General features: G+C 37.4%; 1 protein-coding gene across 3 annotated transcripts in view; it reads right to left on the minus strand.

Moving 5' to 3' along the window:
* Window positions 1-24,061, minus strand: part of Pde11 (Phosphodiesterase 11) — a 439,247-nt gene that overhangs the window by 287,165 nt on the left and 128,021 nt on the right. Inside the window, exon 2 of one of the 3 annotated variants that reach the window (XM_065233209.1) lies at window positions 11,114-11,746. The exons of the other annotated variants lie outside the window; for them this stretch is intronic. The gene's annotated coding sequence lies outside the window, so the exon portion shown is untranslated. The remainder of the gene's footprint in view (window positions 1-11,113; window positions 11,747-24,061) is intronic. 3 annotated transcript variants of the gene reach the window in all.

Consider the following 24,061-nt stretch of genomic DNA (forward strand, 5'->3'; position numbering starts at 1 on the left):
CACTACTACAGGCAAGTATGTATTCAATATCGAAAATGATATACCTGATACTTCCGACGTTTCCAGTCAACCACTTCACGATCGTTTTTCACCATCTGTATCAATTGTTCCGGCTCCGGGATGCACGCCTGCAATCCTCATGGAAGCCCCTAATCCCCTCATTACAGTCGAGCCACTTCTGCCAGCGTTCAGCAGTCATCCCGGTCCTGTGTATGAGAATGGAGAAGGGGTCTTCCAAACCGTCCACAGTGGCCGGAGGCCGGACGAAACCCAAAATTTTTTTTTTTTGTTATTTTGAGTATTTTATAATTTTCCAAGCTTTCTTACACTTTGAATAACGTTGTCGCAAAGTTTCATGACTATTGGATGTTATTTTGAATTTTGACAGCACTTTGAAGGCTGCGGTGTCAACAAATTTTAATGATTTTTGATTCAAAAACTACATTTTTAAGGCTCACTTCAAATGGCTGTTACTCTTCCAATTTTAAACCGATTTGAGCACAACAAGTTTCATTTTGAAGTTTGATGGATAAACTTATTGTTCCATTCAAACCCATCCGTTTAGATTACTCTAAACTATGGAAAATGTTGATAATGTATGGTTAGTGGTATGATGAAACCTTATTTTTTTTGCAAATTCGTACTGTACAATCTTCTGAAACAGTCCGAAAAGGTCACATGATATACATTCTATAGGAAATTTCCTCAACTTTTTGAATTTATGCATCCCGACTTGCCCCTAGTTGCCCCAAGGGGTTAAAAACATATTTTAACCCTGTAACACCCAAGCCTGCTTTTTGGCAAGGTACGCTTAAACTGCTGGGACCAAACATATTGAATTTTCTACCAAATGGTTACATGGTTAGAAAGATACATTGTTTATCTATCATTTCCATGAACATTTCAAGATAATCCGATGCAAAACCTTTCTGCTAAGTTATGATGAAAACAAATATTCGATGATTTTCTGAAAAATTATTATTTTTCAGATTTTGTCTGTAAAAAGTAAATTTTAATTTACCAGAATTCGCTCATTAATTCTAGACGCAACTGGCAAAATTTGGTGAAAACCTGTGCTATAGTATGCAAGAAATTAAAAAAAACAAATCTTTTTTTACGAAAACTGCTCTAGACCAGCCGAATTGATCTAGATCAAAAAAAATATGTCAATTGTTCATATTTTCATGAAGGCCTATCGAAAGAAATTATATAGAATCAAATAAAAAATTTGGACATACGAGAGTTAATATAAAATGACCGGTATGGAGGACCATGGTGATTAGAAATTCAGAAGTAAATAGACATGTTACAAAAGGATTGGGAAGGGTATCCATTCAGTTTATATGTTTTTTATCGATTTTTTTTTCAAAAGTGGTTCATTTTGGTTTCAGTTAAGCTAATTTTATTAAGAAAAATAATGGTGTCTTAAAAATACTACTTTCACTCTTAGTCTTTTATAACACTAGCATTATCCTTACTACTTAATCGTCATCTTCATCAAAGATCAACAAATCTTGCACTTCCTTTGGGAAATCACTTTTCGGTTTCGGCTTGTTGTGTCGGAAACTGGATACAACTGGATCTGATGCAACCAACAATCCATGAAAGATGTCAATTATTGTCCGTTCACGGGATCCTTTCCAAGAATGGCTTTCACGCATTCGACGAATCTCCTTGTTCATGCTTTCTTGGGCCTCTTCAGAGAGCATACCGATTGGAATTGAAGATTGGTCGATAATTTCACTTCCATGAATCAGTAATTTATGAACTGTTGTTGGCATGTGATACCAACTATACAGTTTTACGTAGTGGTGAGCTGTTTCCGTCGCGTATGACTTGAATTTTGAAACATCAATGCTCTCACCACTAGAAATCGCTGTTAGTAAAGTCCGAAATCGCAGTATCAAATCCAAATCAATTCCTGTAATCTCCGAAGATACTTGTGCATTGGCGAAGAATCGTCTAGCCGTATTACCATTGTTGCTGGTGCCAAATCCTGAACGCGGTTTGTCGATGTGTAAACCCAGTCTATTGAAGAATTCATCTTGTATGCGCTTTTTGGCACGGTTGAATTGTTCGATATGAGAAGTTTTCACCCATTTGCAGAAACTGAGCCGATAAGCGATATGCAACAGGCACTCAAAACATCTTATCCAGCAATGTAGACTGCTTAGACCCAGATCTAAGAATTGAGTAACAGGCTTTTTCAACATTTTGTCAATTTCGTTGAATTCCGCTGACGTTGATTTACACAAGTAGCATCTTTGGGCGGATGTTGTGTGTGTTACGGCATTGATGGTTTTACCATCTACCATACTCATGATAAGCTCGAATGTGACACTGAATTCTGTGTCGTTAATTGTTAAAACAAACGGGTGCAACGTTGCGATTTCGGTATTCATCCGATCATATTCTTGACGGGTTGTGTCACTAGTTTCCTTAGCTAATTGTATTGAAACTGGTCGACAGTATCGGGTTGACGATGGATAACAGTTTTCCCAAATTACATTTACCCCTTCAACCAATTTCAATGGAACAAGAGATGTCAAGATAACATTAGCGTCTGAGCTACCAGCTTTTTCAAATTTTTGATTGTACTCAGTTAAAGTTGTACCATCCATTCCCCATTTTAGGATAAGACGTAAATCTTTATGACTCCAATTCATATAGTCTGACTCTACAAGATTGATTAATCTTGATGTAGTGTGGTTCAGAAGCTCTTGCAAGCACAAGAAAATCTTCGAGCCATTCAGCGTTTGCTTTTAAGAAGCGTTCCTTCATCCGTTTTGCGTTGTTCCATCGACGCAAGAACTCTCGATAGAAGATTGAAATATGTTCCTTACATTCTTCATCAATATTTCCAGCATATGTTGCAATGTAGTTAGTAATTGCAGTACGCTTTTCTTCCGAATCCGGTATAGCATAGACCGCTTCCAGTATGTTTTTTTCTTTTTAAGAACATTTCTAATTTAATAAAAAACAATCATTAAATGTAAATAATACATTTTTTCAATATAAGATCAATTACCTTTTGGTTTAGAACACATTTTACGACTGCTTGTTTTACTATTTTTTTTTCAATTCCTGCCGGATAAAGTTCACCGGAAACTTCCAGTATCAAAGTCAACACATTTAAACTTTTTAAACTACTCTGGTATTCGGTTGACGTTTGAACAAGCTTCTAGGAACATCCGCATTTTACATAAGAGCAGCACAGTACTTTCTTATGAAATATTTCAGTGTCATACTGAATACCCGAGTAAAACATCTGAAAGAATGTAAATTTTAGTTTATATTGAATATGGAAACAAAGTCCAAATATCGTGTAACGCGAAACATTTAATTTGGTATGGGACGATCCACAAATGACGTAGCATTTTAGAGGGGAGGGGGTTTCAGAAGTTGTGACCAGCCGTGTATTAGGTATGGAAAAATACGCTACGAGGGGGGACCTAAAATTGATCAAAAATATGCAACGTCATTTGTGTATCTTCCCTATGGAAACTGAAATGTTTCGCTTTACGTAATGTTTAAACGGCCCCTATATTTGATTATTTAAATTATTACCGGATTCGATGACAAGATAAAATGAACTTAAAAATATCATGTGTTGAAATAACTCAATAAATTATCAGTCATTAAATTTATTCTGATCCGAAAGATTATTTCGCACTTTAGGGGGATTAGTTTGCATTTTTATTGGTTGTTGACTTCAAAAATGAACTCAGCACCCAAAAATTAACATAATATGTCATTTTCAGCCAGTTTCATTGACATTTTAGGTTTCGTCCGACTTTTGTTCGCAGTGCCGCCACTGTGGTCATCGCAGGCAAGTATACACACATTTGGAATACTTCTCCTCCAGTAATGTCCATCGCTTCTAGCTGCCACACCCCAACCGAAGCTATTGAAATTGTTGAAATATCTCTGACCAAAGCTGTTGCAACAAGCGTCGTTTCACCCAGCATGCCAACATACCATCTAGCGTCGCATCTCGAAGTGCCCATCGCAACGAAGCGTGTTTCAGATCGCATGTTTTCTGTGTACTACCAGAATGTCAGGGGTTTGCGCACAAAAATTGCTCAGCTGCGTTTGCTGTTGTCCAGTTGTGATTATGACGTACTTGTCTTTACGGAAACATGGCTCCGTGCAGATATTGATAGCTGTGAAATCTCGTCTGATTACGTTTTTTTTCCGTTGTGATCGCAATGAGTTGACCAGTTGCCATTTGCGGGGTGGTGGAGTGCTGATTGCGGTTAAGAACACAATGGAGTGTGAATCTGTTTCGATGGCTAACTGTAATGAACTAGAACAAATCGCAGTTTGCATAAAGTCACAACTTCGTTCGCTTTACGTAGTTGCTATCTATCTCCCACCTAATTCGAGTACCGAGTTATATACTGCTCATGCTAATGCAGTGCAACTTGTTGCAGATCGTCTATCGGAGTCTGACATAATCTTGTCGGTTGGCGATTTCAACCTTCCTAATTTGCGATGGCATCTTGACGAGGACATTAATGGATTCATTCCTTCGAATGTATCTACTGATACTGAGTTGAACTTTACAGAAGCAATGTTTGCCAACGGGTTGAGACAGATTAATAGTTTCGTCAACACAAATGGCAAACTGCTGGACCTTGTTTTTACCAATCTACCGGAATATCTTGACCTGATTGCACCATCTTCTCCGCTGTTGCCTATAGATAACCATCACACACCAGTTATTCTACTACTTGACGAGAGTGACGCACCAACACTACTTGACGATCATGACCATTGTTTCAAATTTGACTATTCGGCATGCGACTTTGACTTGTTGAACTCTACTTTTATGGATATTGAGTGGGAACGATTATCGAATAATGGTACGGTAGATCAGATGCTATCAGCTTTTTACGATTCTCTCTCAGAAGTTATCAACCGTCATGTACCTCGAAAAAGACAAAAATCGATATCTGTTTTCAACCAACCGTGGTGGACTCCTGAGTTACGTAACCTTCGTAACAATGTACGTAAGATGCGCAATCGATATTTCCTTACAAAAACTGGGTCTGACAAAGCTAGACTCCGTGAGCTTGAGTTGGAGTACAAAGTCATTCTTTCTGCAACAAATGAAAACTATTTGCTCAGTATTCACTCAACCGTCAAGCAAAATCCTTCACGCTTCTGGGACTTCATCAAGAAACGGAAAGCTGGAAATGGAATCCCTGGCTCAGTCAACTTCGATGGAACTACTTCTCGGTCAAGCTCAGAAGCAGCCAATCTTTTTGCTACTTTCTTCGAGAGCGTGTTTAGTAAAGCATCACCCGTGCAACGTCAAAACTGTTTTGAACAGATACCGTCCCATAACATTAATCTACCGTGTATACAGTTTTCTCCAGACGAAGTACAGAAAGTTCTCGATGAGCTTGATTCAAAGAAAGGACCCGGAACAGACAGCTTGCCTCCTGTGTTTTTGAAGAACTGCGCCGCTACGCTGGCGACGCCCATCGCTGCTGTTTTCAACCGGTCGCTCCAAGACAGAACGTTCCCAAATTCATGGAAAATGGCGTCCATAGTACCGATCCATAAATCCGGAAGCTACAAGTGTGTCACCAATTATCGAGGTGTATCCATACTTTGTAGTCTCAGTAAGGTATTTGAGAAACTGATCCACACCGTTTTGTACAGAGCTGCTGCACCGATCATCTCCAACAGTCAGCACGGCTTTATGAAGCATCGTTCAACAACATCGAACTTAATGTGTTATGTATCAGCGATATCCCGTAGCTTAGAATCGAAGCAACAAGTGGATTCGGTTTATGTTGATTTTGCGAAAGCGTTTGATACAGTACCGCACAATCTCATCGCTGCCAAAATGAACCACATTGGATTTCCGACATGGATCACTGAATGGCTCTATTCATACCTGTCTAATCGCAATGCTTTCGTGATGGTGAATTCCGCACGTTCCGGACGAAGTTGTGGTTCAAAATGAATTCATTCAATCTTTTTCGGATGGAATTGTTCAAAGTGTGGGCGGAGAAGATTCACGGAAACCGTCATGTTAAATATTATCGAAGATAGTCAGGTAAGGAGTAATTAAAACATATTTTTTTCAATATTGGCATACTCAAAATATCAAAGCTCAGAATATACAGTTGATGAACAAACCCATTGATTATATTTCAAGATAATGTATTTTTTATATAGTTGTAAATATTATCATGAGTAAGTAGCACACTCGTAGCACACATTGGTTTATAACTTGTACTATATATATATAAACGAGAGTTGACTAGGTACCCCTCGGTACCCAACGCTCAAATTTTCAGGAGTACTATTTTATAAGGTGATCTTCCAAATACAATCAGTTTTCGAATACATCAGGGCCCGCCAACCCTATTTTTGAGCCATTGAATATGACGTCACAAAAACGCATGATGGGGTACATATAACATTGACTATTTCGACTCGAGATTTGACTAGATACCCCTGGAAACCCAGCACTGAACTTTTCAGGAGCACTATTTTATAATGTAATCTTCGATAAAGGGTGATACGGTCAAAATTTGGTCAAGGGAAAACGCGTGTAAATCGGTGAAATCGTTTATTTAAAAAATCAAATTAAATTTCTTTTTCAAGTTCAATTAGTATAAAATTCAGGAAAAATATTCAGTTAGGCTTCCGCTTTTCCAAATCCGAATTGCCGGGCCTTACGCTTGACCCCTGCCATCAGATTTTGTACAGCCACCTTGTCCACCTTCTTCGCCGCAGAAAGCCAGTTTGCCTTGAACTGCTGCTCGCCCTTAGCAGTTTTTTTGGTCTTCTTTAGGTTCCGCTTGACAATAGCCCAGTATTTCTCAATTGGGCGGAGCTCTGGCGTGTTGGGAGGGTTCTTGTCCTTGGGAACCACCTGCACGTTGTTGGCGGCGTACCACTCCATGGCCTTTTTACCGTAATGGCAAGATGCCAAATCCGGCCAAAACAGTACGGAACAACCGTGTTTCTTCAGGAAAGGCAGCAGACGTTTATTCAAACACTCTTTCACGTAAATTTCTTGGTTGACAGTCCCGGAAGCTGCTTTTCAAGCCACAGGTACAGATGGCTTGCCAAACCAGATATTTCTTTGCGAACTTTGACAGTTTCATGTGCTTGAAAACATCTGCTACCTTTCTCCTTCCTTTTGCCGTATAAAACTCCTGTCCCGGAAGCTGCTTGTAGTCGGCTTTGACGTAGGTTTCGTCGTCCATTACCACGCAGTCAAACTTCGTCAGCATCGTCGTGTACAGCCTCCGGGATCGCGCTTTGGCCGTCGTATTTTGTTTATCATCGCGATTTGGAGTCACTACCTTCTTGTAAGTCGATAGTCCGGCTCGTTTTTTGGCTCGATGCACGGTTGTAGACGATACACCCAGCTTATTTGCGGCATCTCGGAGAGAGAGGTTAGGATTTCGCTTGAAACTACCGGCAACTCTCTTTGTCGTCTCAGCGGCTTCCGGTTTTCGATTTCCCCCCGATCCAGACTTCCTGGCTGTCGACAAACGTTCCCCAAACACTTTAATTACATTTGTAACGGTTGATTTGGCAACTTTTAGCGATTTTGCCAACTTTGCGTGCGAGTAGCTCGGATTTTCGCGATGCGCGAGCAAAATTTTGATACGCTGCTCTTCTTGCTTGGACGGCATTTTGACAACTGAAGAGTGAATTCCAAAATCAAAATAGGAGCAACATTCTACACACACACACCTTCAAAATGAGGGGTGTTCAGGTTTTTTTAAATGCAAAATTGAAAGAAATACGTCAAGTTGATATTGACCAAATTTTGACCGTATCACCCTTTATTCAATCGGTTTTAATCCCTGCCAGGGGCCACCTCCCATCTTTTCGGGCCGTCCAATACGGCGTCACAAAACCGTCCGATGGGATGTATATAATATTGACATTTTCGAATCGAGATTTGACTAGGTACCCCTCAGTACCCAACGCTGAAATTTTCAGAAGTACTATTTTATAAGGTAATCTTCAAAATACAACCAGTTTTAGAACCCGGCAAAGCCCGCCCACCCTCTTTTCGAGCCGTTGAATATGACGTCACAAAAACGCTTGATGGGCTGTATATCACATTGATGTCAATGAAAAGCATTGGTGTATTCAGCAAAGTTGTATATTTTAATGATGCCAACAATTTTTTAGAACATGATAAATTGATCAAATTTGAATAAAGCACTAATTAACTCAAAAAACCAATATTAAGGTAGTCTTAAAGGAAATCTATTATAGCTCTACAGAGTTATGATGTAGAAATTTGGTGTCTTTAGCAAATGTTCATAAAATCAACTGCTCTGCAATTTTGTTCAAGACATGGAACCATTATCTCGTAACTGGAAAAAGTTAGAATTTGGATGTGTAATACTAGCTTAAAGATTATTCAGGTGTGTATTTCAAAAGATGCGAGATATAATTTTGAGCAACTTCTCCCAAGACAGCCAGTCTCTAAAACGTCGAAAAAGGGTAGAAAATATTTTTGACCGTCTTTATTCATATTCGTGCCACTGTGCGACGTAGTCGAAGATGGTGATCAAATAATCAAATTATCAAACATGGCTATATTTCTAAGGGGGGAAGTACAATTAGAATTTTATTTTTTCGAAAAAAATTTTGTTGGCTTAATTTACTCTATATGTATCTGGGAATGAGCCTTTAAAAGCATAAAGCCGTCCGGAACTTATTTAAAAAGTTATACGCAATTCAGTGAGTGCATGTCAAATGGCTGAACATGTCAAAGTTGAACTTTAAATGCTTCTACTGAAAAGTAGTGTTTTCAAAATCGCCGTGCAATGTACAAGTCAGAGTTTTCATTCAAATCGATTCCGGTTTTCTGTTTTATGTTCATAACTAAATTCTCTTCTTTCTTCTTCTTCGCATTTCAAGCTTATTGCATATCGCATATTAGCTTATAGCGTGCTCTCAACTTAGTGTTCTAGATGCACTTCCACAGTTATTAATTGAGAGCTTTCGATGCCTGTACCATTTTTGCATTGGTATAATTGTGTGGCAAGTCCAATCATACTTCTATGCCCAGGGAAGTCGAGAAGTTTTCCAACCCGAAAAATTCCTAGACCGGACCGGGAATTGAACCCAGCCACCTCCAGCATGGTCTTGCTTTGTAGCTGCGCCTTTACCGACTGAGCTAAGGAAGGCCCAACTAAATTCTCCACAACATGAATAGAAAGATTTTTTAGATTTGTTTGTTATAACATGTTTTTTTTTTATAAACAAAGTCGAAAAAAATAAGGTTTTTTAATTTTTTTTTCAACTTCAAATTTTTTTGTGAAAAAAACATTATTTTTACATACGAATTAATTCATGTTGGGCGCTGTACCTTCAAATTTAATGTCCTGTTTTTTTTTGTTTCAGACGTGATCATGGACGTAGGGACTGCACGGCGCGAAGTGCTGCTTTAAAAAATTGACTTCACATTATTTATAATAATATGGCTAAATTGCAAAATTTTAAAAAAATGTCACTGATAATTAATTTTCATTAAATCCTTAATAACATACATAAAGAATCGCTAACATTCATTTATTTCCCTACTCGCAATCCACTCTCAAAGATAGGCCTCATTTTAGGCCTTCTAATTGTACTTCCCCCCTTAAGTGCGCAAACTTGATTTTCAATGGATCACCTTCTTTAGTTTAAGTTTCGCTGCTGTTTATGGGTAATTCGTCAATTTCAATGCTCATTCTTTAGAAATTCAACGGTATATTTTTACAATTGTGTTGCTAAATTTTACATAAAATTAGATTCATATTGATATTTTTTATGGTTCATTCACACTTTTTAAAGGATTTTCTCCGATGTTTTATGGACCATTTGGATGTTTTTATGGAACGTTTTCCAATATTTTATGAATCATTTATTGGTTTTTATATTCAAAAATATGTTTGCTCTTCTAAAATGCTTATAGAAATGTCTATAAAAGCTTCTAAAGAAGGGTACGTCATAGTGGATGGCATCCATACTTCTCACGCTAAGGTCACGAGTTCAGATATCATCCCGGGACAAGTCACGAAGGACGATTAGAGTAACTTGCAACATAGATTAGTCCTATTGGCCATCAGTTTTGCAATTCTTGATTTGTAGAAATTCAAATGGGGCGTTTTATATATACCTAATACCCTACTATTGTTGTTTGCATTATTTAACGATCGCATTTTTGAGCGGGTGATTTCAAATTGCAACCAAATTTAGCGTAACGTGTGTTAAACTAATTACAAAAAATCAATCTCCAAAAATGAGCGGTTTTTTTGCAAGCGAATAAAACAAAACACTTCACTCTAATAGATTCGGGTTTTAATTGGTATTTCAAGGTCCTCTTTCCCGTAATGTATTAATATTTTAAAAATATCCCGGAAATTGTTGACCAAAATCAGTTTTCTATAGTGTGTTTATTGCACGTGCACTCAGAGCACCAGCGTGAGTACTGGAAGGTTAAAAATAAGATGGTTTTGAAATGTTTGTACTCTACCTGAATAACGACAAAATTTAAAAAAAAAACCGCGTTTGAACAGATTTCACAGACAATTCAAATAGGACTGACTACTTATCAATTTGAATAATAGTCCTTTTATCAAACACTTCACACACGAAAGCTTTCCCACACGGTAACCGAAAAAAGGAACAAACTGCAAACAAAATAAGCAACCATTGCGTATGAATTTCAGCACCAACAGCAGAAATCAAAGACTAAACAAATATTGTCAACAAGTGGCAATAAACCGCCAACAGCTGACACGACGACCTGAATACAAACTGCTCGCTAAAACAAATGACCACTGGACCGACCGCGATATGCGATATGGGATATGCGATGGGAGCGCGAGGGTACCCGCCCCGCAGTCTATGCGGTATGATCGCAAATATCAAACATTACAAACATTTCGTAAGCAAATCAGCCGGCTGCGACTTCGATCGTCATCGGTTCGAAGGCATCATATTTTTGCGACTCAGCAAAATTGCCAATTGATCGAAGGTCGAATCGATTGCGAAGCAATCCACGCCGGCCAGTGGACATCAACGGGGGAAAATGCAAACCAATTAAACATTGATATTCATCAAACGAACTTACATATTCGAGAAGGTCGTGTTTACTCCGGGGACAACGATGTAGTCAGACGACGAGGAACCTTCAAGTTTGACTTAGCCGACACACCAAAATAGATGTTTCCACACAACCTTGGCTCCTTTTCTACCTTAGAGATTTCAATATCGATTCACAAAGGCACTTAGCGGCTATTAAGATTGCAGGCAGCATTTTCTTCGCACTCAAAACAAAAAACTGTTACTCTTTATTCTTCATTTGACACATTTTTCCTCGAATTTGATTCCACTATTTATGATGACACCAACACTCGCTTTCGGCGAAGCAGTAATTTTACAGCAGCATCCACCCTCGCAATAAATTTCTTCCTCTACTATAGCTCCATAACACACAACACTTTCGAGATTTCTTCCGATTCCACACGTTCTGCTTCACATCCGTCGCGTGTTTTTCATTTCGTTTTCTTTACGCTAAAAATATCTGCTTATCATCATTAACATCACCATCATCATCATCATCTTCTTCGGCGGCAGCACAGAAGCACCGTCATCATTTTATCTTTCATTTCCACACATTAGCAAGATGACGATCACATTAGGTATTCTGCCTGGTGATGGTGATGTTGTTGTTGTTGTTGTTGTTGATTGAGATCGACACTTGCTGAAAGCAGGAATATCCGGGTTAAATCAGATCCGAATCCAATCGGTTATAAAATTTCCACGATCTCGCACCAAACGAAAACAAGCAGCTGGGGATAAGGGCGCACCTTTTTCATGAATTGGGCCCGACCAAACCACATTCATTCAAAAGACTTTAAAATATGATTTTGGTCCATAAACTGCGGAGACAGTCTTTGTGCTTCCTCTGCGTAGACTTTATTTGCATTAAACTCTCCCCCACCATCAACCGCACCGTCGGCGAAACTTATGGACAGTCTCAAAGTAGATTCTTGAAATTTAAAAATGCCATAATGGACGTTAGCCATAATATTATTTCCGAATGTGGACGTTCAGCAGCAATTTAAAAATTGTGTTATCTGCAGGGAATCAAAATCAACGATTCAGATAGAGATAATGGCAATCTCATTTTGGTTACACTCATGATTAGTACAAGTCCATAAATCACAATGGACAGTTCTGGAAACGATAATGCGATTATCATTTGTGTAACAGCTCCTGATCATATGAAATAGCGAAAATCTCTGATCATCATCATCAGCTGTCGTCACTGAAAATTTCCCATTTTTCGGAATGGGGGACTTATGGAGATCGGAAATTTATGTTTGCCGCCATTTTGAAATCGAATGTGGGGGCCTTCTATTTAAAAAACAAAACTGTCGAAAATTGATGTCCGGCGCCATTGGAAAATCCAAGATGATGGTCATCGATTTCAGAAAAACTGTCAATTACCCTGCAATATTGGTATCTTCGGAACAGTAGATGTAGAAAATTAATATATGCCGCTATTTGGGAATCCAAGATGGCGTCTATTGGTTTAAGAAACAACTGTTCCTTACGATATGGGTATTTTTTAAACCGAGATGACGTGTAGACCAAGGTGACTACATATAGGTGGTCTAATGTGTCAAATTAATGATTCAGCCATGTTGAATTTTCGTATGGGACAGCGACCGAGTTTGTTTTTTTTCAAATTGTACTAACCCCCCCCCCCCCCGCGATCTCCTCGCCCATATAGTGACAAAGCTGTATCACCCATAATGGTGTAGATGTCGAAAATCGATATCGGCTGCCATTTTGACTAGTTTATTTCACAATTTTATCTAAAACCAAAAACCGCCAAATTGGATTCTAAAATGGTGGTGGACATCGATTTCGACATCTACACGTTATTCCAGTTCCGGCAATACCCATATTGTAGGGTATTGGACAGTTTTTTTCCGAAACCAACGCGGCTGACATGACGGATTTCAAAATGACGCCCTACATTGATTTTCAATATATATGTGTCATCCCGATTCCAAAAATATCCATTTTGTAGGGTATTTGACCTCTAGAACAACTGAAATTTCTCATGAAAGTCATCTTCTAGAGACTTTAGAAACTCTTTAAGACAAATGTTTTTAGTGAAATTTGTTTTCTGTATCTCTTCTAATAAAAAAGATATACCCGAATATAGTAAAAAATATGAATAAATTCAAATTGATTTTATACGAGTTTAAAAAATAACATAACTCAATTTTTTCCATATTATTGAGAATAACATACGCCTTTTCAAATGCCGCAGAAAAACTTTTTTTTTTGTTTGACCCAACCAGAGATATTAACATTTGAAAAGTGCATATTTTTAGTATAAAAACGTCAATAACTCTTGATCGGCGAAAATATTGACAAGCTTTGTGCGGCAAAAATTTGCGCCTTCTTAAGACCTAAAAGATCACCTTTGCTGAGAAATTCGAAATAAGAAAACTAGAGCAAAACAACTGTTTTTTTAGAGCCACCCTAACTCAATTCAAGAAAATAGCCTTAAATCGGCCAATTTAAGAAATACAAAAAAGTTGTTTTCTACAAAGTTGCTTAAAATTAGCTCAACTATAACTTTGCCGAAAAATGTATACCTTAATTTATTCAAACAAATAAGTTAGATTTTTGATTTTAATGATAATAGGAACCACCCTAGAATTCATTGTCATAAAAATGAGGGCATAACTATAAGGAACAACTTTGTAGAAGACTAAAGTCTAAAGTTTCAATTTCCGGCTCAAAACATATGCATTCTGGACCACTGTGCACTGATCATAATCCGTTTACTAGTACAAACGGATTATGATCAGCAACAATTTTATGTATTGAGAAGCTGCTAAAGCTCAACTAGCCCTAGTGAAACCATCATAAGTCAACTTATGCAGCGTTGTGCTATAAAGTAGCTGAAACAAAGTTGCTGATACATCTACAAGCAGAAGCAAACAAAATAGCTTTGGAAAGCGTTTACCAGTGGCGTCGCGTCCACATGTGCAACCTGTGCACGACACAGGTGTAAATAATTTAAAAAAATGCGTTTGGATTTTAATAGATTTTAATGGTCACATTATAGCTGTACTGACCACAAGTGACCATGAATACACTATTTTATAGTGTGGTTCAATTAAATCTTCGACCTTGGTTTGCTTCAAAAAGGGTTAAATTCAGTTCGGATGGTCTGCCTAATCCCTAATGCATTGATTTCTAAGCATGTCAATAACACTACCATGACAAATAGTGCACCTAAAAACGAGCTTTTTTAGGTGGCGGGTGGCAAGTTTGTGAATGGCTCAAATGCCTGATGTAAGCCAAGCAGACCTTCTATCACCTCTTGAAACATACCACAAATTTTAAAGAATACATGGCGGTTTGCACCACTGGCTGTAATCCCAAGTAACATTGCAAGTTTAATCGTGGTTTTATAGCATTCCACAAGTCTAAATCATGGTCTACAGGACCCTCATAAAACCCAAATTGTTACTTGAAGCTTTCAGCAGTTACGCGTCAAACGGGAGCAACACAGAAACAGCAGTCTGGTACGCTTTGGACGTTATCATACTTGCAGACCGGTTTGAATGTGTGAGTTTAAATTAGAAGAACATTGGGTGCCCACAGTGTGCATTTCTCGCTGTGCACTTGGATATCTGATTGTATACAAAGAGCGTAATGGAGAAAGAGAGTAATGGAGAAAGAGAGCGCAAAAGCCGCTCTCACTATCTTGTCAGTTGTGAATCTCTCAATTACCGATAGTTGCACCAGTGCGCCTGTCAAAACTTATGAACTTCCCCTGGTTTATTCTGATAGTGTTGTTCTGATGAATAAAGAGTTGATAAATTCAAGTTTGCTACCCAGGGGACTATGAATTTTCTCTAGATTTTGACACTGTTTTGTATCAAAAAATGTTTTCGGAACTGTTTGACGGATATTCTTTATTAAACTTCAATCGAAAGAGTTAGCCTTGTGGTAAAAACGAGAATTGAAGCTGAACATTGCATTAGGTCCTAAGTAACATTGACAGATTATCTCCGGCGACTTTCTCTTTGTATCTCCACGGCCATGTAAAGACATTCCCAGGTATTTTCAGCACACCGATCGATAAAAGAAGCTTTTACCTAGCATCAAATACGACAAACACAACAAGAAATGGTTATGTGCTCAAGTTATTAACGAAATAGAAAGACGAAAACGAAGAGAATCGGTCAATATTACTTAGAACCTAATGCAATGTTCAGCTGGAATTAGTTAAGTTTTGCAATTCTTCCTACTTCGGTTAGCGCGAAAAGGGCCATTCAAGTTTTCTTTATACAAGATGATAGGCCATTCAAATGTTACGTTAGGTAGTGATTACTCAAGTAACATTGCAAGCTTTAAAGAGGTTTTATAGCATTCTAAAAACCTAAATCGTAGTTTATAGAACCCTCATAAAACCGAAATTGTTACCTGGGTAATATAGTAATGGAGAATATGTCCCTTGAATTCATGGAGCATTGAAAAATAAAACAAAAACTAATATGTGGTGGAATACTATAACGAACAAAGCTTGGTGCACAGGTAAACAAATGAGGCACGCGACGCCTCTGGCGTTAACTCAACTTTTTCACAACCATTATTCAATTTGTCAGTCGCACTGAATAACGTCAGCCAATAAACGCTAATGTCACTTATATGCGAATATTAATCATTTTTCAACTTGTAGCTGCAAAACAAAGCTGATAAAGGGAATATATTACTCATTTGATGACACAACCATCCACTCTTACTGAATAACATAAACATCAAAAGCGCTTTTCAACAACTAAACAACCTGTACTCAAATAATAAACTATGTTAGCGCTACTTTGGAAGCTATTTTACAGTCAACTAGGTTTATTTTTAGACTTGTGCAGTTTTACAGCTTTTACTCTGCTTCTTTACAAAGCTGAATTAACTAGTCGAGAAAAGTGATACATGTGCACTATTATAAAGCCTCTACTCAGCTATCTTGTTGTAGAAGGGCATGTAAATTTGTTTACGTCAGTTCAAAATGTTGGCGTAGCGAAGTTGGTAGTATCAAGGTTCGCCAATGCGGTCGTCTCGAGTTCGATTCCAGGTTCCGGTAACGTGTAAATTATTTGGTGGTGTGCTTATAACTAATTTCGATTAATTTGATTCGCAGTAAAATAAACTTGATAAATTCCTCCAAAACAAACAAAAAAAGCGTAAACAATACAGCAGTTCCATTTCAAATAACGATTTTTTTGTAAATTTTTTGTTCGACCTTCTACGATTATGTTGAAACTTTGCACAGTTGTTTGTTATTGACCAACATGCCATTTTACATATTTGGTTCCCTAATTTTGTACACGACTAACACTTGAAAAGGGCTTATGCAAAAATGATACGCATCAATAGAAAAACATATATCTTGCGAACGATTTGTTTAATTGAGATGGTGTCTTAGAAGAAGTTGCGTACAAGTATTGTGCCTTTCAAGAAAAAATATACACGGTAAAAATTAATTTTTTTTTTACAAAAAAATCAAAATTATCAAATAAAATTAAAATTACTAAAATTGCATATTTTTTTTAAACATTTTTTAATATTTATTTTGTAGTTTAGGTAAATTATTACCTACTGACACTGTGCATTTGCTGAAAAAATCATAAACAAAAAAGTAATGAATTATTGAAAAAATAAGTACTTTCCATAATACTACTAATAGTTATCTAATATCTTTGAAATAGTGTTAATATTAAAAACCATTAAATTTACAACAAAAAAGCCCATAATGCTTAAATTGCCCAAAGTTGTTATTTTCGAGATACTCGTAGGTTAAAATTCACTTTTCACATAATTTGAGCAATTTTCGCTCTTTTGAGATGTTATTCGTGAGTGTCCAATCTTGAATGTATTTTCAACAAAAAGCCCAATTAATTTCTTTAAACTTTGCTGCTCACAGTTTTTTAATCATACGCATGAATTGAGATATAATTAATTATGAGTAAGAGACGGTATGGGAAAAGCGTATTTTTCTGTTTGGCCCCATATACGGCTAGCTAGTTTAGCTTATTAAGGATTATGAGCTTTTTTGTTGTTAATTTAATGTGTTTTTATATTAACACTATTTTAAAGATATTTGAAAAATTGTAGGTGGTATTTTGGAAAATACTTATTTTTTCAATAATTCATAACCTTCGAAGGCACTATACTTGTCCTCAACTTCTTTTACGACACCATCTCGATCAAACAAATCGTTCACGAGATACATATTTTTTCTATTGATGCGTATCATTTTTGCATAAGCCTTTTTCAAGTGTTAGTCGTGTGCAAAACTAGGGAACCAAACATGTAAAATGGCATGTTGGGCAATAACAAACAACTGTGCAAAGTTTCATCATAATCGTAGAAGGTCGATCCGAAACGATTTGTGAATCTGTGCGGAACTGCTCAATATTTAACTTGACGTCTAGAGAAAACTGTGTAGTGTTTATTGAATAATCGGGTAAAGGTTGAATAAGCGCCTTTCAAGTTCACACACAACAGCAGGATAACAGCTGTATAGAAGGGTAAATAGATATGCAATAAGGGCTTGTCCCAACTGCCACAACAGCCATAAGTAACTAACTAAGTTTGCTAGATTTGCTTGTATAGAGGATGAGTAAAGGTTTCCTCATATCGTATAACATTTGAATACAGCTTGAGGCTGTATAAATGAAATGAGTAGAGCGTTTACATTGCGAAAATTGTTAGTTGGCTTGTAGGAAATAGTGAAAAGTGATCTTTAATTTGAATCAAAAATACAGAAACAAACAATGGTTTTTCGTGCAAAATTTAGCTTTATATATGTAAAATTATTTTAAATTTTCACGAGTGTTAGAGTGAAAGAATTCAGTGTACATTGTTTTCGTTTTTTTTTTTCTTTTTACAGTATACACCGTTCTCAACAACTTAATCCAAACATTAAGGGCTGCACACAATGACAGCGACATTGCGAAATTGCGGTACAGCGGCAAACGCACAATGTACTAACCGTTGACCGCAGCCGCTTTGCCGCATTCCTTTGAATGCGCGCAAAATCTATTTATTTTTCCTCTCCCGCTGCATGCTGTACGTAAACAAACCACGTAATTGGGATTATTTTGATTGCAGTTTTGAGTTATTTGTATTTTGAATAATTTTTTTTCCATGATTTGTTTTTCCGTCGATTTTGTTTTCCGTGCTGAGCACCAATGCTACCGACGCCAGAAAGGCAGCTCCCACACCTGGACCCTACCTATCGACTCATCAACTCATGAACCGGGGACCAATACTTCCCTTCCGAAGGAAGGCGTGATCAGAGATGTTATAGCTCAGAACATCCCGGCGGCGCCGACTGGGATTGAACCCAGGCTTACTGGGGTGAGAGGTTATCACGCTTACCACTACACCACCGGCGCCGCTATTTTGAATAATCTCTGAATGATCAGTAGAAGGTGTTCTAAATAATTAATCAATCTGAAATATTGTAAAAATATCCAAAGGGCTTTGAAGTTCTCCAAAGTTCAGTGATCGTCTCTGAATTTACATTAACTTAAAAAAATGTGGGAGCACTTTGAAGAAGTACCTTGAACTGTGGGGAAATATTAAAGAAAGTTTAAAGATCTTCAAGATAATAGTAGTTTTTAGGAGAACTTCAGAGTACTTCTGACAAGAACTTCAGAGTAGTTCTGAGGAGAATTTCAAAAAAAAATTGAAGAGAGCTTCAGTGTAGTTCTGAGGAGCAGTTCAAAATAATTCTGAAAAGAGCTTCAGAGTAGTTATGAGGAGAAGTTCAAAGTAGTTCTGACGAGAACTTCAAAGTAGTTCTGAGGAGAACTTCAGAGAAATTTTGAGGAGAATTTTAGAGTAGTTCTGATGAGAACTTCAGAGTATTTCTGTGGAGAATTTCAGAATAGTTCTGAGGAAACCGTCACAGTAGTTCTGAGTAGAACTTCAGAGTAGTTTTTAAGAGAATTTCAAAGAAGTTCCGAGAACTTCAGAGAAGTTCCATTGGCCTCAGGAAAATTTCGGGAAAGTTATGAAACTCCCCGGGAGCACCCGGAACATGTATGGCCAGTGTGGTCCTGAATACTTATTATGGTCACCAATGTTCTTATTTTTGAATTCTCATATAGTTTGGTGTGTCAGATGAGGATGTAGGTTCAAGTTTCAGTTCTCCAGAACATGTTCAGATGTGGTCTTCAGTACTTAATATGGCCACCAATGATCATATTTTTAAATTATCATGTAATTTGATGTGTCGCATGTGGCCAGTTCCCCGGGGGTACCCGAATCCGGATGCATGGTTCTGATTACAAACTACGACCTTGGATGATTATTTGGTTCACGTATTGAAGGTTCTGGTTAACTCAAAATTACAAAAAAAAAAATACAACTCAACCGCACCGCGTTTTTCCAAAATGTTGAAAAAAGTTTTAGTACATGCCACTTTTGCCGCAACGCGCTCATTGTGAGTTGTCAAACGGATTTCAGTGTATTGGAAAATTTGCCGCTATACCGCTATCCGTGGTCATTGTGTTTAGCCCTTTTCAATGAACAAATTTTCGAAAAAAATACATCTTCAAAAAGAGATCCTCCCACCGAAAACATGACCCAGACCAAATTGTTATTACTTTATAATAAAAGAGCGTTTTTGACAAGTTAGGGTGGTTTAATATTTTTGGCCAGCTAGAATGGAAAAATACCCCACTTAACGTAAATCAAGAGCAACATTTTATTATGTCGAAAGTAACAAAGGTAAACAAAGTCGAGCTATGAGTGTCAATCGAAGCTCCTGCTATTACACTATATACTGTCCAAATATAGGATCACATCCCATTTTTAACTTTTTCACCAGTCAAATTGCTTTTTGACGTAATCACGTTCCGATCAAAATATTTTACAATGTTATTTAAGTCACATGATTTCTATGGAGATGCCGTTTATCTTAAGTAACAGCTCAGAGAAACCCTTGAAAAGTGTACGTTGCTAAGATGATTTCGGTTGTCCCAAAATGATGAACGTGCAGGAGAAGGAAGTGTAAGGAGGCGTGATTGATAACTCTCCCGAAAATCCTGGTAAATACACTTTGACTTAAGTAACATTAGGGGGCCACCAAACGACATATAATAACTTTTGACTCAAAAACCAGTATTTTTTAGAACGAAAGCTTGCGATCTGCTTTGTATGGTCAAAACCCTGCTTAATATGTTAAGCATTGCTATCACTATGAGATTATAAGTGTTAAATTGGAAATAGGAATAACTTTCCGGTCATCAAAACTAAACATTATTTTTCTCGGATCGTCGTGATTGTTACTTTCGACATAATGAAAATTTGCTCTTGAAATCATTTAACATCAATGCGTAAAACTTGAATACGAAAAAATCCGGGCACATTAAAAACGCTGCCTTTAAAGCATTTTCTGAGTGTTTTTTTTTTTTAATTTAACTAAATCAAGCTAAGAGTGTATAGAATCACAGTACACAGTAGTGGTTGTCAGGATAAGTTTATTTGTTTACATTATGCCTTCACTGGAGCAAGCACGTCGCGATTCGATCCTGCACGCTCGAAACGATAATCCCGGTCTAGTCACTCTTGGCAGTTTTTGATCAAATTCCAGGGCAGAAATGTATACCTCGGTAGACCGGAAGAGTGCCCCGGAAGAATGTTAGATTAAAAAGAAGTCTAATGTTCTCAAAAAGTTCCTTGTCTGGCAAGCAATCTGCAATTGTGGGCTGAAAAGCGAAACTTTCGTTACTTCTGGGGAAATGAACCAGCAAATTTACCAGAAGGAGTGCCTACGGAAGAGACTACTGCCTTTTCTGGAGCAGCATAAGGTAGATTGCCTATTCTCGACGGACTTGACAAGTTACCGCTATTCAAATTCCACCAAAAAGAGATACAACGAAAATGGCGTCACAGCGGCTCCCTAGGAGATGAATCCGACCAATACTCCGGAATACTGGTGAATTGTGAAGCACATACTGCCGAAAAAGGGTGGAACTGCAATGAACCTGACATATTTCAAGCGGAAATGGGATTTAGCAGCCAAAGGAGTGGAAGCAGGGCTCGTGCAAAAGATGATGGGCTTTGTACGAAAAAAAGGTTCGAGCAATGGCCTATCGTAAGATGAATGACTGATAAAATGGTCTTACAATAAGCATAATACCTACTTATGTAAAACTGTTATATTAAACTTTGAAAAATAAAACGGATTTTTCAACTCCAACATGAATTTAGTGTCCGAATTTTTTCGTGTTCAACGTTCAATATAGCTCAAATGATCCATTAGCCCAGAAGGCTCATTACGCTTAAAGACCCGTTACCATAAATTTCAAAGTGGATTGATCAATACCTTTTATCTGTCAAAAAACAGCTCATGATATAAAGAAGGAGTCACCTCCAAGAGAGGTTGTCCATATTCTACGTGGACAGTTTAGGGGAGAATGGGTTGGCGAGCATCCACTAGACTGATGCAAAATTTGAAATTTTCGCTCCACAGTGCTCAAACGGTTTCAAATCAGGTCCTGATTAGCCTCCCAAAATTTAAACTCATTTGGTAAGAAACTGACTTGGCACAAACTATTCGAAGTTTATATGAAAATTACTAAGGGAAAACCAAACTTTTTGTTCATTGTCTTCTACCCATTTTCCATATTGCTTTTTCGAAAAGTTCTATAACTATTCTTATGGGAATTTTTCTAAGCTACAACTTTGCTGGATATCGTTTTTCAGCCAAATGTCAAATTAAATAGTTATCAATTGTTTAAGAGATTGATAATCTTATGGCATGATCAAGCAGCTGCTCTGTTAGCAACACTGTATTCTGCAGTGTGACATAGTAGCCATGATATTTGTGCTCTATTCTTCTCACCAGAAACACCAATGTTGCCTGCAGAACAGTTGAATGAGCATAATCATAAGACATCAGTAACTTTTGTTCCTTACATTTGATTGAAAAGTGGGTTCCAACAAAGTTGTAGCTGGGAAAATTTTCTACAATCACTGCTATCATTTTTAAAAGCATAGTGATGTGGTGAATTGTTAGATACATAAACAAAAACATAAGTTTTCCCATAGTAATTCCCATATAAACGAAGTCAGTTTCTTACTAAAGTAGTTCAAATTTTGGGAGGCTAAGCAGGACCCAATTTGGAACCGTTTAAGCACTTTGGAGCGAAAATTTCAAATTTTGCATCAGTCTAGTATCCACGGTCCATACATTTGTTTTAATTCATGTTGATGATTGACCACGCAGGGAGAGGAGGTAGTCTCAAACAAATCAAAAACTGTCCACGTGGAATGTGGATAGCAGAGATATAACTTTGAGCATTTTAAGTAGGATTGTTCAAAAGCCTATATTTGTCAAATAACGATGCAGAATGCAAAGGAAGAGTCGACTCCAAGAGAGGAATAATTTATGAGCCAAAGAACAGCTCATGATATAAAGAAGAAGTCAACTCCAAGAGAAAAACAATTAATCATATGCGGCACGGAGGCGAACCAGCCTCAGGCTGAAAGCCTCCTCAATAAAGAAAACATAGCTTAACTTAACTTCATCATATCTTCCGGTCATTTTCCACAGAAATGGCGCTGTTCCGCTGGTAGGAAGTGATTAAAATTCCCATATAAAAATTGAGAGAAGTGGGAATAATTCGCTTTCGGTGCATATTAAGGTAAAAAAAAAAAATGTAAACGGCAACCTAAATAAATCAGTCAGGGACTTTGTCGTTCAGTTTTTCCCGGAAATTATTGTTAAACAAGCTACATATAAATATAAATGATTTTTCCCATACAGTTTTACCTGCATTACTACCAGTCTCCAGAGAGCCAGAAAATTCAAATTAGAGAGAGAAAATTCTCTCTCATGAGCTCAATCTCTCAACATGCCATGTATTTTGATGACACTCGATTTGTGATTTCCCTTTCACAGATTACAAAAGAGAGTACCTGTCACTGCAAAACATGTATGGTACCTCTATATATGCATTTACTATAGTTTATCATTTGAAGTCTCTTTTTTTTACATATTCTGCACCAAAGATTCTTTCTGCCCCGCCCCATACATAAAAATCGGCGGGAATTCTGTAAGGAGTGAGCTGTTTTGTGTTGAATGTGTAAAAAAGGACGGACTTCGAATATTAATCTAAATGCATATATAGAGGTACCAGACATGTTTTGTACTACACTGTCGTCTGTGAACAATTAACGGAAACAGATTATTTATAGTTTCCGATAGATGTCACCGCCAACAACAGCAGTGGCATCTGATGGAACATGAATGCAGATGCTTGACAAAATGATTAATTTGTGATTATTTCAATGAATCATATCGTCAAGTCGTCATCCGCAGAGATGGCGCTGTTCCGTTGGTAGTAAGTAAAAAAATCTCTCGATGCACATTCAGGATAAAAAAAAAGCCTAAAGAAATCATTTGTTGTTCACTTATTTCATGGAAATTATTGTTAAACAAGCTACAATTAAATAAAAATTATTTTCCCCATAAAATTTTACTCGCTTTACTACCAGTCCTATAACTCCATAGTTGAAACCGAGATCCCGCTCGTTGTCCGTGGAAATGTTTTCAAATTTACCAGCTAATTTTTGCCGACCTTTTCCGGAAGTTTCTTCCCGTTTTCCTTGGAAGATTCTTCCGACTTCTCCTGGAACTCAATGTCAATCAACAGGTTGCAAACAAGTTTGCAAATGCTCATTACAGCTAAAATGCTATTTTTCTGACTTATGAAGCTATACGATATTTCAATGATAATTCTATTTACAAGATGCAAGAAAAGCGAGCAATCAGCGATCATAAAATCGCTAGTTGTGACCTTCTGAAAGCAAAATTGACAAATTTTATATGTCATACACAAACTTTACCACCTATTCTTGCTTCTTACAAATAAAAATTATCATGTTTATAGTGTCCCATAGTTTCATAATTACGAAAACTAGCATTTTAGCTGTAAAGGACCTGCCCGGTTGCAAAAAGATAACT

Source organism: Ochlerotatus camptorhynchus, unplaced genomic scaffold, assembly GCF_037179485.1.
Source record: "Ochlerotatus camptorhynchus isolate MF236.1 unplaced genomic scaffold, CSIRO-AGI_Acam_v1.1 ptg000392l, whole genome shotgun sequence".
Classification (NCBI taxonomy): Eukaryota; Metazoa; Arthropoda; class Insecta; order Diptera; family Culicidae; genus Ochlerotatus; species Ochlerotatus camptorhynchus.